Source organism: Ceratotherium simum, chromosome 1, assembly GCF_057802395.1.
Source record: "Ceratotherium simum simum isolate JZ-2026a chromosome 1, ASM5780239v1, whole genome shotgun sequence".
Lineage (NCBI taxonomy): Eukaryota > Metazoa > Chordata > Mammalia > Perissodactyla > Rhinocerotidae > Ceratotherium > Ceratotherium simum.
Genome location: NC_141900.1, coordinates 36105490 through 36122072, shown reverse-complemented (window position 1 = coordinate 36122072; position 16583 = coordinate 36105490). Strand labels below are relative to the sequence as shown.

The window sequence follows — 16583 nt, the reverse complement described above, 5'->3', positions numbered from 1 at the left end:
AAAGCTGCATTTGCCAGTGGGTATTTTTTCAAAAGCCTTAAAGCTACAAAACATGCAATTAGCCAACAAACATCTTCCTCAACGACCATCAATTCACCCCCTTCCCCTCCTCCAGAGCTCTTTAGTACTGATTTAAAATTGTTATGGGGGTGGGTAGGATTAGGAGTGAGGAAGAGAAAAGGACGTAATGAACTTGGGTAGAGGAAGAGAAAAGGAGAAGAGCAAAGAAAAATATGACTCCAAAGATCCAACCTAAGAGAGCTTCTCTCTAACTTCCGTTTGGTGCTTGGCTGCTACAATGGCTGTTTTTAAAAAACGGATCAATGGATTGGTTTTAAATGTCTCTACGTGGCAAAGAGAAATTAGTCTGCAGGAAGAGGAGGCATTTTCAAAATTCTCTACAGTTTTTTTTTCTTTCCTTTAAGAGGGGCTAGGGCCATCCAAATAATTCCTCCCTCTTTCTAAGACTCTCTCACTATTATAAACTTTTCATTAATATTTTTTAAAAATATCAAATGCAAAGTTTGAGATAGGTAGACTTTATGGTAAAAACTGCACTTATATTGAATGTACAGTTTATATGTAATCACAGTGAAAAACACATTGGTATCAATTTTATATAGCTTTGATAAAACGGAACAACAGTGCCAGGTTGAGACTACATCTGACTCTTTTAGTCCTGACTCTGTCCTAAGAGTGATGAACCACATGATGTCTACAGTCCCTCCACCTCCAACAAGCCAGAAAGCATACTTAAGGCAAGCTCTTACTATTTTGAAGACTTATAAATATTTATAGCTGTATTTTTGTTTTTGCAATAGATTGTTGATCACATTTAAATTACTTAAAAACCTAAATATAAGGAATTCATCAATATAAGACGATCTCATTTCCCATCTCCCAAATTGACTAACTTTAATAATGTTGATGAAATAATCAAATACTTATTTGTGATATTCAGTTTGTACACAAATATTCAAATGATATATAAAATTTTAATTCAGAAAGTTTGCTATTTCCTCACTTGCATTTCAAGAACCACTTTTAATCCAACTCTCCACAAGCATTTTCAACATCAGAGTCTTTGTCATTACCTGAACCACTTTTTGAGTCCACCTAAGTTGTCTGAGTTGTCTGAGATATGACACTTCCAGGATATCTTATTTGGAAGTTTTATCTCAAGCCATAAGTATACCTTATCAGAATGTTAGAATGATTGTGATTGTTGTTTGCAACCTCCCATTGTGACGGTAGATTTTTAAATCTTTCCTTGTAATTCCATCAATTTTTGTTTTATACATTCTAAAGCTGGGTAATTAAATGCATAACAGTCTAGCACTGTTATCTCTTCCTAGTAAATTAAGTCTTTAATCCTTCTGTAGTGACCCTTTTTATCTTTAATAAAGCTTTCTGGGCTAAAGTTCATTTTCTTCCTTATATTAATTTAATGACCTCAGCTTTCTTTTGTTCAATATTTGCCTGGCATACCTTTTATTGCCCTCTTACTTTTAATGTTTCATATCTTTTTCACAAATTTTTAAGGTATCTTTTTTTAAGGTATCTTTTTCACAAATATTATATACCTGGGTTTAATGTTTATCCAATTGAATCCCCATCTTCTAAGGAGAAAATTTAGTCCACTTACATTTTGTGATTACTGATATATTTGGAATTTCTGCTACCATCTTAATCTTGCATTCTTTTGTCTTGCTTTATCTTTTTTTTCCTTTTCCTGCCTTCATTTGGATTGAGTTTTAAAATTCAACATTTTCCATCTTCTGTTTTAGAAACTGTACATTCTTTTTCCCTGTGTTTAGTGATTACTCTTAACTTTTACTTTTTCCCTTTTTTTGCATTTCAATATTTATTTGGATGTTTAAACTGTTGCACTGTTTTTATAAGCTAGTGGACACTGACAAATTATTTCTCCCAAAGAACTACAATCATACATTCCAGACTGTGTGTGTGTGTGTGTGTGTGTGTATATATATATATATATATATGATTGAATTAACATTAATACACAGCATCATTTTACCAATTACATAATAAGACAAATTATTAAGTATACAAATATTAAGTTACACAGCTCAACAGGAATATCAAATATGTCTGCTGGATTCAGTAGCAGAAACTAACTTCTCCTTTTGCAAGAAAGATTGAGAGAAAAGGAAAAAATTCACACAGCAATAGTTGGCAAAGAACTTCCAATAAAAATGGGAAAAATCACAGGATTTTCCGAAATTTTACAATTAAGAATTAATTTAGCTACAACAACACAGCATAATCTACCTTTAAAAAATATTAACTAAACTAAAGGGCATATTCCATATATCCTACACAAGACAAGCACACCATTTTGCTAAAAATACTTAATGACTCACTCTCATTCTTTTTTCAGGCCTTCTCTTTTAAGTTGCACTCCAAAGTGCAAACATTAAATTAATTTTGAGACGTGTTTGTCTGGAAACATTAAAGATATGTGCTTCTGTACGACGTGGACTCTACATGAACTTTCAACCAGAGGTTTGTGATTTTCAAAATGGAGGTTTTCATAACAGCACAAAATGAGATTTATAGAAAGACATTAAAAAATCATTATAAGACTTGGTGAAAAGCCAACAAAATCAGTGGTCACACAAACCTGATGTATACTGTTTTAAATACGGGAAATATAAACATGAAGTAGCAGGCAAATAGCCATATAGGGTCTACTATCCATGCTCGAAATGACTGAAGGGATAAGCCACAGAAAATCTAGATTGGGATAGTTCCTAGGATTTTAATTCTGTACGATATTAAAAATATACAAATATTGTGCTGGGTATTTTGGCACCCAATCTGTCTAAATTTCTTATATATTGATAAGATTCTGTCACAGGAATAGATTTGAAGAAGACTTATAACTCAATACTGAATGGTTTCAGGAAAGGTCAACTGATAAAAATGATAAGCATGTTTTAAACGCTGAACAGTAAGAATCTTTTGCTAAGTTTCCAAACAGGCTGATCATAATCCAAACACAGAGGCTGCAATTCTGCCAAGCTTGAGGCCTGATAAAACTGCTTATCAATACTCCTATGAAAGATTCATTAGACTTATCATTCACCAAGCCCACATGTTGGCTAATATGTACAATAAATTGGCTTCTGTCTTAAGTTCCATTTCCAAGGCAACAGCATCAGGCAGCCCAGTTTTACTGACTGCAACAGTAGTTTCTGTGACTACTGGTATCTATGAAGCACAGCTGGATTTTAGGACAATACTCCAAATACAAAAGTTGCTTGCTTTTAAAAGCTCCACTCCACTTTTGTCTTATGAACTTTGCTGTATCTTCATATTTCAATCCACCTTCAATTAATGCTAGGGCAACAAGCAATAGAGCTCTCCTAAGTCCTGCAACATGATGACAGTGATACAACGCCAGATTCTTCAAGAAACTTCATTTTCACAAGACATAACCAGTCATCAACAGTCTGGTTGGATGGCAGTTGCCACCATCAAATGGCCGACCCAGAACCAGGACACCTTTCTTCACAAGAGCAGTGTTTCAAGTTGCTTCACACATTCTTACTATTGTGGTAATGCCACACTTTCTAAGTTCCTCTTAATCTGTTTAAGGTTGCACTGGTTGGACTGTCCTGTGTAAGACTTCACAAGAGCTGGTCGGTTCATTTGAGCCACGTTAATTTAGTTAAAAAAACACTGAATAGGATTATGAAAGAATTAAAAAATTTGAATACAGAATCCAGAAGTGATGTAAAGAATGATATAAAGAAACCGAAGTCTACTGCAATATACTACACTTGGAATTGTCAGTGCTTTGAGTATGAGATTGAGAGTAACGGGAAGTGAAATGAACCTCCTAGCAAGCAGCAGTGATTCTTTAATCCTGTAATGAGGCAACAGAAAGGAAGTTCCCCCTGGTTTAGCCCATCTAGGTCAGAACTCTTGTAAAATGCTTTCCTGATCTCAATTCAAGCCTCCTGTGTCCTACTTAACCCCTCTTATGGAGCTTCTTGGTGGAATATTAATGAATTTCTATATAGCTCACTTGTCTGTATAGAGGTCATGCTGTGTTTCAGGCAATAATCTCCACTGCCCTTCAGAAACTTAATAAATACGCGACCAAGAACACCACAGAACTGCCCAATCTGTGGCTAGTGGTGTCCTCTTTGGGGGTAAGTTGGTTTAGTATTTTTTTACCATCGAGGATATCAGAAGAAACTTCCACACTTTATACCTTCACCTTCAGTTCTCCAAGTAGATGGCTTCTTAACTTTTTAATATTTACGTATTTAAAGTTTAGAGTTAAACTTCTTCTCTATCCCCATGCCAAACAATATGAGAATATTAGAACATCTTAATTCTGATGACACTAGTCCCATCTCTCATGTTATTATCTAATATTTTATTTCTATTTTCTATAGAAATATAGAAAATATACATATTTCTTTTTAAGGACACATATTAAACACTTATTGTTATTATTATTTAGATTTACCCATACTTATCATTTATTTAATCACCTTTCTTCTTATGTTTTAGACATTCTTTCTCAGACTATTTTTTTGTAACTGAAATACAAACTTTGAAGTTCTTTCCATGAAGTAAGAAGATAAAATTGAAAGTGGAGAATGAAAATGATGGTGCAGAAAAAGAGGAAGAACAGGGTTATGGCAAGGTGAAAAGGGCTACTTCCTAGAAGGCATGGTTTCTGGCACAGTGTGGGGACATCATTTGTTGAATGACTGAGTGTTTGCTTGAGGACTGAGTATATCAATGGCTACACCTACAGAGGTTTTACTTTACCTGAGAAACATGACTTTAAAAAGTAAACAATTGTTTTCAAGCAAAATATCTTAAAGTCAAGTCCTGGTCCTTAAGGAACACTTTCAAAGTATACATCCCCCAGAAGATGTCATTTTCTTTGTTTTTTCGGAAGTGGGAAGGAAATCGGTCCTTGTCTTTTTAAAGTCGTCTTATAAACTGGGGCTGCAAGTTTTTTGTTTTTTATAATGTAGATCCAAAAGACTTCCTCTAAAACTGATGATACCTCTACTTGTAGAACAACTAAGACAAGCAAGATTTTATTCCCAAGAGTTGACTTCTAAATATCTCTATAAAAATCTTCACTGGGATTTATTAATGTTTTAGCTCATGAAAGCTGGATATAACAAGTAGAGTAGTAGGTTCAATTTACTTATTAGAGCTTTCAATGGAGATACTGAATTCCATATAAAAGCGTAAAAAGAAATAAAAGGGAACAAGAAGTTCTAGAATATTCCTCACTTGCATTCTATGATGGGATAGAACTACATACATTGTGGGCCTATGTCTGGAGTATAATAGTGTGCTTTATCTCACGTAGTTGGAAATAGAGCGACCTGGAGTGAGTGATGTGGAGGGTATCTATATTCACGGTTCACTCACCGCCGCATTCTCCACAGAGCAAAGACAGAGGGCCTGAATCCTTTCATTTGACAGTGCACATATTGTCTCTGTGGCAAAGATGCCAACTTGGGCACTGGTCACCAGATTATACAACATCTGATCTCTTGAAAATGATAGAAAAGAAGGCCACCCACCCAAAAAGACAAGCCTGACTGTTTCCTCAACTATACTGAACAGAATTGTCAGATACCGCACTCTCTCTTGCCTACACATCAAAAGCAAAAGCTCATTTAATCTCCTTCTTATCAAAGCTTTTGCCTTAGAGGGAGGAACGCAGTCATAAAACTGCCCTAATTTTTCAAGAAGTGACTGATTTTTAGAAAATAGGCTCAAATTTATGCATTTGCAAAGAGGGGTCAGTAACTAGTCAAGCAGAATATAAGGGGAATCCCTGACATTGGATTCTTGGGGAAAATAAAAACTAATATAAGGAAAGATTCAGGCCTGTGCCATGAACTTCTCAACTCCAGGTGTTGGGCTGTGTAATGAAACGAGAGGTAAGACTCTCAGTTACATGAACAATGAGGACACAGAATTGTTTAACACTGAGACTTTGTCAATGCACTGCTATAAAAAAAACTAATGAGATTCCTCCTCTCAAGGTAAACAGACAACATTTTATATTAGTTTCCATAAATAGGTTGTGTTTTGTTGTGCACAGAAAATTGTACAATTCTCATTCATTTATTCTAGTGAAACTGTTTAATGACACAATCTCCCTGGCAGACACTCATTCCCATAGTGGTCAGCCCTCTTGACTGTCAGAATGCTATATAATGATAATGCTATTTGTAAGGAGCTTTACAGTTTACAAAGTGCTTTCACATGTGTTATTTTATTTGATCCAGATAATCAAAGGGTCATACTTACAAAATGGAGAGTGTCCATATTTCTGACTCTTAACTCTTAGTGTCTATGACATGTCATGCCAAAGATTTATTGCTTATATATACACCAAGCTGTATGTTACCCAGTTGGTAAAGGTTATTGAGATATTTTAAAGTTTTCCTTAAGGATACTTTACATTTTTCTATGTTTCTTTCTCTTCCCTTAATTCTGAACTCTATTGCTATAGAGACTATTCTTTCTATATTCTTGTTAACACCCCCACTGCCCTATATCAAATAAAGACAACAGGGAGAGTCCAGCCTTAACATGGACAAGATGAATAATCTCCAAAGCCCGTCATACTAATCCGCACTGCTGGGTGTTTCCTTCAGATCCAGCCCTTACTCAACACATAGTTGCCCTTGCAGTAAACTCTATCTGGTGGAAAAGTACAGAAAGTGCTGAAGAGCCCTCAGCAGGATGTGAATGAATCAAATTTTTGAAAATGCTAGCACCGACACTCTTAAGAGTATTATAAACTGCCAAAAAGTGAGCCAGAAAAAGGAAAATAATAAATTCTTGCTTTGGATTTCAGAGCTTAGCTAGATAATATTACCCCCAAATTCTCTAGCTTTGATTTTATTTATTACTATTTTCTACCTTCCCTGGAAAAAGAGAAGTCTTTGAATGTTTAATTTTTCTATGAAATCAAATAAAGAGTGGTCTCGCCTTAAAAAATTGGTTAACTTATGACATAATTATACTAGCCTTTCCCACGTGGTAATGTGAAGTTATAGATTTTCATTTTTATATTTCTTAAATCCACTAATGCAGATATTACCATAAAATATTCATGGAGAAGGTTAATACAACTGAATTTCATGCTATATTCTTTTCAACAAAAGCCCCTGTGTATTTAAACTTATTTTTATTTAACGACCACAAAGGTAGATCATGCTTCCATTCAACCTGCTTATAGGAAAGAACCAGTTAACAACTACACTGCATTGTTTTTGCAGATTCCACCTTAATTTCCTCTCCAATTCTTCTCCAGTGCTTAGTGGCAGTGACATTTTGAGTTACAAAATTTTATTTTTTAATAGTTTATATAAAATACTATAACCCATATGCAATTAACTTTTAAGTCTACATGCCTAAACAATATAATTTTTAAAGATTACTCTAAGATTTATTAGAGCTTGTGAAATACTGACCTTTTTCTTATATAGGATAGTACAAACCTGTCAGGAATTATACTTGTACCTCAGTTATGTTTAAGAAAAGATTCATAGATTTAATGGACTAGTGATTACGTGAGTCTATAATTTTTGTTCACTGTTTTACTTTAATAATGTGGTTAATAGCAGAAGAGGCACAAATAGTTACTTTTCAATCATCTGACTGAAGGACAGGATAGAAGAGGATACAGTTTACTTCAGTCAAGGAAACAAAAATACATTAATAATAACTAACCCTTGTAATCAGAAGGATAAAACTGACAGAATAAATAAGAATGGAATAGAATATCTTCAAAACTCAAAGGATGTGCATTCAACAGAATTGATTTCCAACTTCCCAGTTGTTTACAATTATATCCAATCATAAACTAGACCTTCATAACCACATGACCTACCCCCATCTGGAATTCCATTGTTGCCTGAAGGACATCAGGCAGAGCGTAACCTTTTTGACTTCTGGATATAGATCAGGATAAAATTAACAGCCCTCTCCAACTTCACAGGACTGCTGTAAAGATTGACCTTTTCTTACTATAACTTGCTTAAATCGATTATAGGCAGCTTATTATTTCACCTATTTTGCAAGTTTTCAAAACATTTTTAGGAAATCAAGAGTGAAGCAAAGCAAATTGTAGTGAATGTTCTACCCCTGTGATGTTTTTGATATCTATGCTACTTAGAGAATAAAGATTATCCAATTTTCCTGAATTCAAAGTGGCTGATTACAGCAGTTTTTCTTCTGGAAAAGACAATTCTCATTTTTGATGATAAAAGATTGAATCAGGAGTTCAAATTCAAATCTTCATTTATCCAAAAAAAAAATCAATACATATTAAACTTTAGCAGCGGCTTATGTTTTACATTTCAGATGGATCAGTTATAAATATTTAGTTCAAATTACATGGACAGTGTGAAAAATATGTTCATTATAAAAGGCTCCTGCAAAACAGTTTAACTTATTGGTGCATCTGTATTATGGTAAACTGAGTTAATGAAAAATGGTAACTTCACAGCTTTTCATTCCTCTGAAAAACCTACAGAAGTTACAAATCTCATCATCAAAGACTGTTTGGAGGCTGATAGCTGCCTCACCAGAATAGAACAGTGGTCCTCCATCTGTAAACAGTGCTAAAAATAGCTCCTGAAAGGCATCATTTTGTGTGATATTATTTCACCAAAAGAGAAGAAAAAAATATATCTTTCATCCTGAACAAAACCTCTTCAAAGTTTATGTTCTCAATAAACCTTTCACTGAGAACTGAAAATATAACTTAGTAATGCAATAAATGCCCTAACAAATATATCAGATTTTTCACTTAATGCTTTTTATAGGCTTAAACCAAATGGAGTAAAAGGAAATCACCTTTTATAGTCTGACTCCTACAGGAAGAACGCCTTGCTACTACGCTTTTTAAAGAAGGCATGGTGAATTTATATCAACTTTGCCAAATCTTGGGGCATGATAAAAGGAAGAAAAATACCAGTGCAGTTAACATTCCACAGAACTCTTTCTTCACATGTTTATTTCCTTAGAGACAGGACATGATCCAAGATAATAAGAAAATATAAAAAAGAAAGTTTTTTTTTAAGGCAAAAGATATACAGTTTAGCACCCTATGCTGATACAGAAGAGATAACGTTTCCCTACCCCTTAAAAAAAGACAATTGTTACCTCGTAGATTAAAGTTATTAAATGGTTAGGATTGGCGAAATCACCAAAAACAGTTCTCCCATTTAAATCAATATGAAAGAAAATTCAGCTAGGTCAGAGCTCATGGGTTATTGAAGTTTACTTTGAGGCAAATGAAGAATATATCCACTGGGGACTTTAATTTCAGCTTTTTTACCTTATGAAGTTGTATCTGTAATTTGAAAATGTAAGATTTCATTATGATGTAAAGAAGGACTGGTCTAAAACAAGAATTGGATTGGGCCGGCCCAGTGGCGTAGTGGTTAGGTTCATGTGCTCCGTTTTAGCAGCCAGGGTTCGTGGGTTCGGATCCTGGGCGCGGCCCTACACACCACTCATCAAGCCACGCTGTGGCAGTATCCCACATACAAAATAGAGGAAAACTGGCACAGATGTTAACTTAGGGCCAATCTTCTTCACCAAAAAGAAAAATAATAATAAAACAAGAATTGGATTAAGACTGTTGAATAGTTGAGTGTCCTCTACAAGGGCCCGATGATCTGTGGCAAGAAAGTCAAAATACCTTTTAATGCTTATTGCTCCTACAAGGGGCCTCCTGCCTGCCTTCCCTGTTGCACAGTGTCTTCTAGACTGCACACTGAACCAACAACCTGTTGAACTATCTGATCTTCTCTGTGAACTATCTGATCTTCTCTGGTTATCACAAAAGACATGAACAAATGACATCAGCAAATGACACCCTTGTTCTCACTCCTGTGGGAAGGTACACAAAGGAGATGAAGCATTCATTGCACATTTACTATGTGCTAGAGACTTTTCCCATGTTATCACCCTATTCTACATGCCCAGCTATAAGATGAGCTTCATTATCTCTCCATACAGACAAGGGAACTGAGGCTCAGCGAGGAGGAGCAAGACAGCTGGGATCACACAGCAAGTGAGGGGCAGGGCACGGTATATGTATGTGCCTCAAATGCTGGTGCTCTCTTCTCTACATCATCCCACTAAAGACTCTCTTTATATCATATTTTTTTCTCACTGTAAAAGTAAGACACCATCACCCTAGAGAATTTTAAGAAATCTTAAAAGATACAAAAGAAAATAAAAACATCTCCTAAGTCTGTAATGCAGAGATAATGATTTTTTAATCAATTTGATATGTTTACTCCTGTGTGTATAGGTCTGAGCAAATATATCACTTTATTTCTTTGTAATTTTTATCACCACATACATTTTTTTCACATGATAAAATTTCCTTTCAAAACATGAATTTTAAAAGCTCTCTTTAAACACTTGAAAGTCAGACTCAAGTCCATATTGAGGTCATTTTAGCTTTTTGTTTTCCCTCTAGTGAACAAAAACATTTTTTACAACCAACAAATTCAGACACCCATAAATACTGTATCCTGTTGAGAGTGTGCCCTTTTTTTTTCACTTGTGGTATTTACTTTGATTCTCACTTTGCCTCTCAATATTCCCTTAATAGTGTAGTTAGTTTTACCAAATCTCCTCCATCTGCAAAAACACGACTATTGGCATTTTACATTAGGCCAAGTCCTAACGATGCACTTGGCTTTGTGACTATTACGCTGTGGAGAGCCACAATGAAAAAATTTTTTTCATTTTATTATACAGCTTTACTTTTAACATACTTGTATTCATAAATTTTGCTGCACCAAGAACTTCCGTTAAAAGAGGAGAAAATGACTTCAAGGATAGGAGAAAAACAGTTGGTATTTATTGCATATGCATGAGGACAGCTGTAGTGGAAGTTAGATGAAAATATTTATATTTTCTTTTCTTTTTTAAAAACAACAATATTTATTATCACACAGTTTCTGAGAGTCAGGAATCCTGGAGCAGCTTAACTGGGTCGTTCTGGCTCAAGTTCTCTCACAGGTTGCAGTCAAGTTGATGTCCAAGGCTACTGTCCTCTGAAGCTTGACTGGGGCTGGTGAATCCACTCCCAAGGTGGCTTACTCACTTGGCTGTTGGCAGGAGGCCTCACCACTTGGGCTTCTCCATAGGGCTGTTCACATGACAGGGCAGCTGGCTTCCCCAGAGCCAGTGACCAGACAGAGAAGGAGCTAACACAGGAGCCACAATCTTTCATAACCTAACCTCAGAAGTAATGTGCCAACACTTCTGCCTTATGCTAGTAGTCACCAAGACAACCCTGCTGTGATGTGGGAGGGACTACCCAAGGGTGTAAAGACCAGAAGACAGGAATCATGGGGGGCCATCTTGGGAGGCTGCCGAACCATGCTGATGATTATAAAAGATATGTCTTTTTTTTTTAATTGTGGTAAAATATATATAACCTAAAACTTGCCATTTGTACCATTTCTAAATGTACAGCTAAGTAATATTAATTACATTCACAATATCACTCAAGTATCACCAATATCTATTTCAAAACCCTTTCATCACCCCAAACGGAAACTCTGTACTAATTAAACAACATATTTTTCTTATTAAAATAATGTGACAATAATATTAAAGATAATTTTTGGAAAGTAGAAAAGCAATCACCCAAAATTCTACTACCCTAACACACTATTTTCATCTTGCGTATTACATTTCACTCACAGTTCACAGATATAATTATATGCATATAATTTTTTATTCTGCTTTCTTCAGAAAATATATAAAGCATTCCTTATGTTTCCAGAGTCTTCAGAATACCATTCTAACATTGTTGTGTAATATTCCACTGGGTTCATGAATCATGACTTATTAAATCTTTCCCCATTCCCTTAATCTTGGTTGAACTGGTACCAAGTCTTTTTCAAAAATTTAATATACAACACAGTAAGGAGACTCTTTGGGCAACTACATTTTTACTCCCTTGATTTATTTCCTTGGGAGAAACACCAAAGAGTCAAATTACTAGGTCAAAACATAATTCCCCAGGCTTCCTGTTGGACGGAAAGTAAAATTCCAACTGTAGCCTACAAGGCTGTTCCTTCACCCGGCATCTGCCTCCGGTCTCATACCTCAGCTCCTCTCACTCTCCTCACACTCTCATACTCTTACCACTGAGCACCTTCATTCTTGAACACGTATTTCTTGAGTGCCTACTATGTGACGGGCTCTGTTATAGGTACGAAGGACAGAGAAGTAAACAAAACAGTCAAAAATCCCAGCCTTCATATGGCTTACAGCTTGCCAACACTATTCCCTGTTATCACATTGCCCCGTTTTATTGTCTTCATGTACATATCACTCTCTGAAATTACTTTATTACTTGTTTATTGTCCTCGATACTCTAGAAGGTGAGCTCTATGAGGACAGAAACCTCACCAAGCACTCAGAACATTTAGATGATGCTAAATCAAATTTCTTGAAGGAGCCATGAATGAACATCCCTACAGCTTTTAACACATTTCCATAACATTTTCCACATTGTTTACCAGTTTACAGAGCCATCAGCAGTAAATAAATGGACCCATTTCTCTACAACCTCATCAGCACTGGCATTTAAGAAGGAGGAGGTTATGGATCTGGGGGAATGGGTGCTAATGAAGGATTGTTTGATGGAGAGGATAGAAAACACTGAAGCTATCTTTTGATTTTTTTAAAACATTGCAATAAAATGCTATTTATCTAAATTTTTTTGGCATAACCTTAAATGCTGAACCCAAGGTGAGTGCCTTACTTGCCTCACCCTAGTCTCAGCCTTGCCAGGTATAAAATGGCAAATGAAGGATATAGTTATAGATCTGCTCTTGAGACTACAATATAATTGAAGATAGGGAAATTATCTTTCTAAAATAAGCTTAAATATTCCTATTGGAAAAACAATGGAATACTATTTGAGAGTTATTTTCAGGATTAAATGAGATAATGCAGACAAAGCATTTGGATGCTGTAGGCACATCCATATGTCCCATGAACAAATGCAGCAATTGGTATTTAATAACACACATTACTGCTACTTCTCCACCACTTCCATACATGTGAAAAATTAAACTGACCCTACTACATAAGTAAAAGGAGTCTTTTAAGACTATAATATTCGTTCCCAAATCCGGGTATATCCCTGAAAATCGTTTGGTAGGAAACACCTCATTGGGAGATTTACAACTAATGAAAAAACTAGGAGGACTGAGGTCATGATTAAATTTATACAAAAAAAAGTTTTCATAATTTTTAAATGCTCACTAAAATAAAACAATTAAGTAAAAATATTTTCAATATTATTTTACATACCTTAAGATAGAAACATTTTCCTGATAGATATGCTTCAGGATCTGCCTCTTAATTTTAAGAAGATTTTGCAACTGTGTTTTGCTGTGTTACATACCAAGGTATATGCCCCTCTTTGCCAATCTCCCCTTTATTCTATGTTTGTTCTCTTTCTAAATGTCCAGTGTCTTCCTCATTTTGTGGCTCACCATGATTGGTTTCTGTTTCCCTGGCCCACCTCATATGTCTTGATTTCCTCCTGCCTAGCAGGCAGTAGGGCGCTGACCTCAAGTCCAGACTGATCACGACAACAGCGCGAATGCATGTCTTCTACTTGGCCATTCTCAATCCTCCTTTCTTCTCCCAACCCTTCTGTTCAAATGGTCCCCAGTAGAGACTCACAAACATCTGAACCAGGGACCTCAGAGCTGTAGAATATCAAACCGACATCTACTAGAATTCTGAGCAACTGCAACGTGTGTTTGGAGAGGGATTACTGTAATTTCTTATGTGGCCAGGGCTGATGCTAAAGTTGATATGGAAAAAACATTTTGTATTATGTTTGTTTTGGCTTTGTGGTTCAAGGCCTGGAAAATAATTTATTCTACTCTGTGATTTAATGTATGCTACAAATATGAGAACCCATCAGAGGAGAAATTTTTAGAAAAATATATTTCATATATTTCCATCAAAAGACACCATTTCCTCCTACATTAGAATGTGTAATTTAAGGACTAATTTTTAGCAATGAATCTGCAGGGTGTATTCCAGCTCCAGAAGAGTTAAGAACTGGTATCTTACATTTTTCTCCTAGTTCCAAGTCCTTGCCTCTGACCTTTCATTTTCTCTCCCTATACCTATATGAACCTGCATAGGATAGCATCGCTATTGCTTCTATAGTTTGCAAATGGCTGTTTCCAACACAGAAATAGTTGCTACATTATAGAGACTTCAGTCTAATGATCTCTCTGCAGATAACTCACATGTCCATGAACAGAAAGCCTACCAGTCTTAGAATGGCAGGGAACCGGCTTTGTGCATGGAAGCACACTCCTACGGCCCACTACTAATAAAGCATTGACAAGAACATCATGATCCCTCCCTATGTTGCTCTGTCGTGCCTTGTGGGATAGGGGTGCCTAGGCTTTTCCAAGAGACTGATCTCTTAAAGAATAATGTGACCAACCAGCCCTGCTTTCCCTCTCATCGTGTGGAGGAGGTTGTGGATCTGGGGGCATGGGTGCTATAAAGGGTAGTTTGATGGTAAGCATAGAATAGGCTGAGGCTATCTTTACTAAAAGTGAGCACAACCTTTGAGTTGCACATTCCTTTATTCCTGCCTTTAACTCTACATTTGGCTCCTTACACAAAATGATTTATAATGGAAGGGTGCCATTCCATATCCATGGTTTAAAGAAACCCCAAATTGGCATAATTGCTAGAGCTGTTTATCTTCTTGGGCACTAATTCTATCTCTGAAATAAAAGAAAGATAAATGAATAGAATTAAAAAGCTGCATATTTATCATCATCTGGGGTCCAACTACTTATAATAGTCAAGTATATGTAGGTAAGGATGTTTTCAGGCATGTCTCTAACATGAGGCAGAAGCTAGTGGCATGACACAAACCATTAACAAAAAGGTCTGCTTATGTTTTAAAACCAACAATATCAACATAATGTAGAAAACGGAAGAGATGCATTTGCAGATCATGTGTAAAAATATGGAAGCATTTTAAAAAATGATTACTTGGGAACTTATGAGAAAATTTTCAAAAGAATACTGAGGTCACTTTAGAATGGATGGAACAAGCATATGCTTTATTTGTAGTCAATGTAAATAGTTGTTTCACATTTATGGGGGGGAGGGCACACTCCAAGTTAGGAAACATGCTAACTTGTGTCAAGCTTATATGCAGCTTGACATATGTTAGCACATTTCTAAGTCTTATTTCTTTATCTAGGAAAAACTAGATATAAAGAGGTGATCGAGCTTAGACGGTGAAATGGCCGGTGCCCACAGAATCAATGCTGCTGAAATGCTATGCTTTGAAACTATTCTGGATACCCAAGAGAGAGACGTTCAATATTCAACAAAATCGAAGAATTTGAAAATTGAAAATCTCTCAGATGTTCTGAGAGAGAGAAAATCCCGGGGCAGAGTCAGAGGATTTGGATTTAAGCTTACAGCTATATGAGAAAGAAATAAGCAAGAGAATAAAAGCCTGGGCAGTAGGTTTTTAGCTGCAAACTCTAATCCACCTCACAAATATTCTGGTAAAACATTTGTTATAAACTGATCAGAAGTCATGCTCTATTCTGCAATGTCCAATTTGGTAGCCACAGGCCACATGTGACTATTTAAATTTAAATTTATTAAAATTAAGTAAGATAAAAATTCAGCTCCTCAATTGCACTAACCACATTTTACGTTACTCAATAGCTCCACGGTGGCTAGTAGCTACTATATTGGACAGTACAGATATAGAACATTTCCATCAATGTAAAGAACTATTGGACAGTGCTGCTCTATAGCCTTCAAAGATCTGCTGCAGCTTCCAGAAATTTCTAAAATTAAAAAAAAAGAATTGTGTAGCATATACATTGGGAGGATTTGGTTCTTTAGATGAAGAGTAGAGATTGGGTTGAGAAAATCAGCGAATGTTGCTATATAGAGAGGGCAGGGTCAGGGATTACTCCAAAGATATGCTGGCCAATAAGGGAAGGAGCCAAAACTCACGATGGATGGAAGATATCCCCGTGGAAATGTTTTTCACTTCCTTGACAAAAATAAGAGACATTAGAATTCTTTCAAGGGTCACAACCTAAAAGTAAGGGATGTGAGAGAGCATAATTCTAAGATAGAAGAGTCAAGCCTCATTTGACTACCAAATAAACTAGAACTGTAGGTACAATTTGACTCAAATTCTAAACTTCAGTCAAAAGTGACAAGACACGAGAAACAAACGGAAAATTCCATTTGTATTCATCTTTATAAAGAAGACGATGTGCTTAGTTCCATTTGGAGGCAAAGGCACGGAACCTGGTGTAATCCTCAATTAAGTAGCCTCCAAGGTAAATGAGCCAATTCATAAAGATGTTCGCCATCCAAGCAGATACCTAAAGTGGCACACTGGGGCAGACCATCAAAGCATGGGCCAGCTCCGGCTTCTCTACCAGAGAGATTTTACCTGTTTTGCTGAAGGGGAAAAAAAAAATCAATTG

General features: G+C 35.9%; 1 protein-coding gene and 1 pseudogene across 3 annotated transcripts in view; both read right to left on the bottom strand.

Annotated features, from left to right (window-relative positions):
- The window catches only part of CDK14 (cyclin dependent kinase 14), a 550404-nt gene that overhangs the window by 88558 nt on the left and 445263 nt on the right, over nt 1-16583 (bottom strand). The window lies entirely within an intron of this gene.
- On the bottom strand, nt 3197-8576 carry LOC147918176 (protein tyrosine phosphatase type IVA 1-like; annotated as a pseudogene).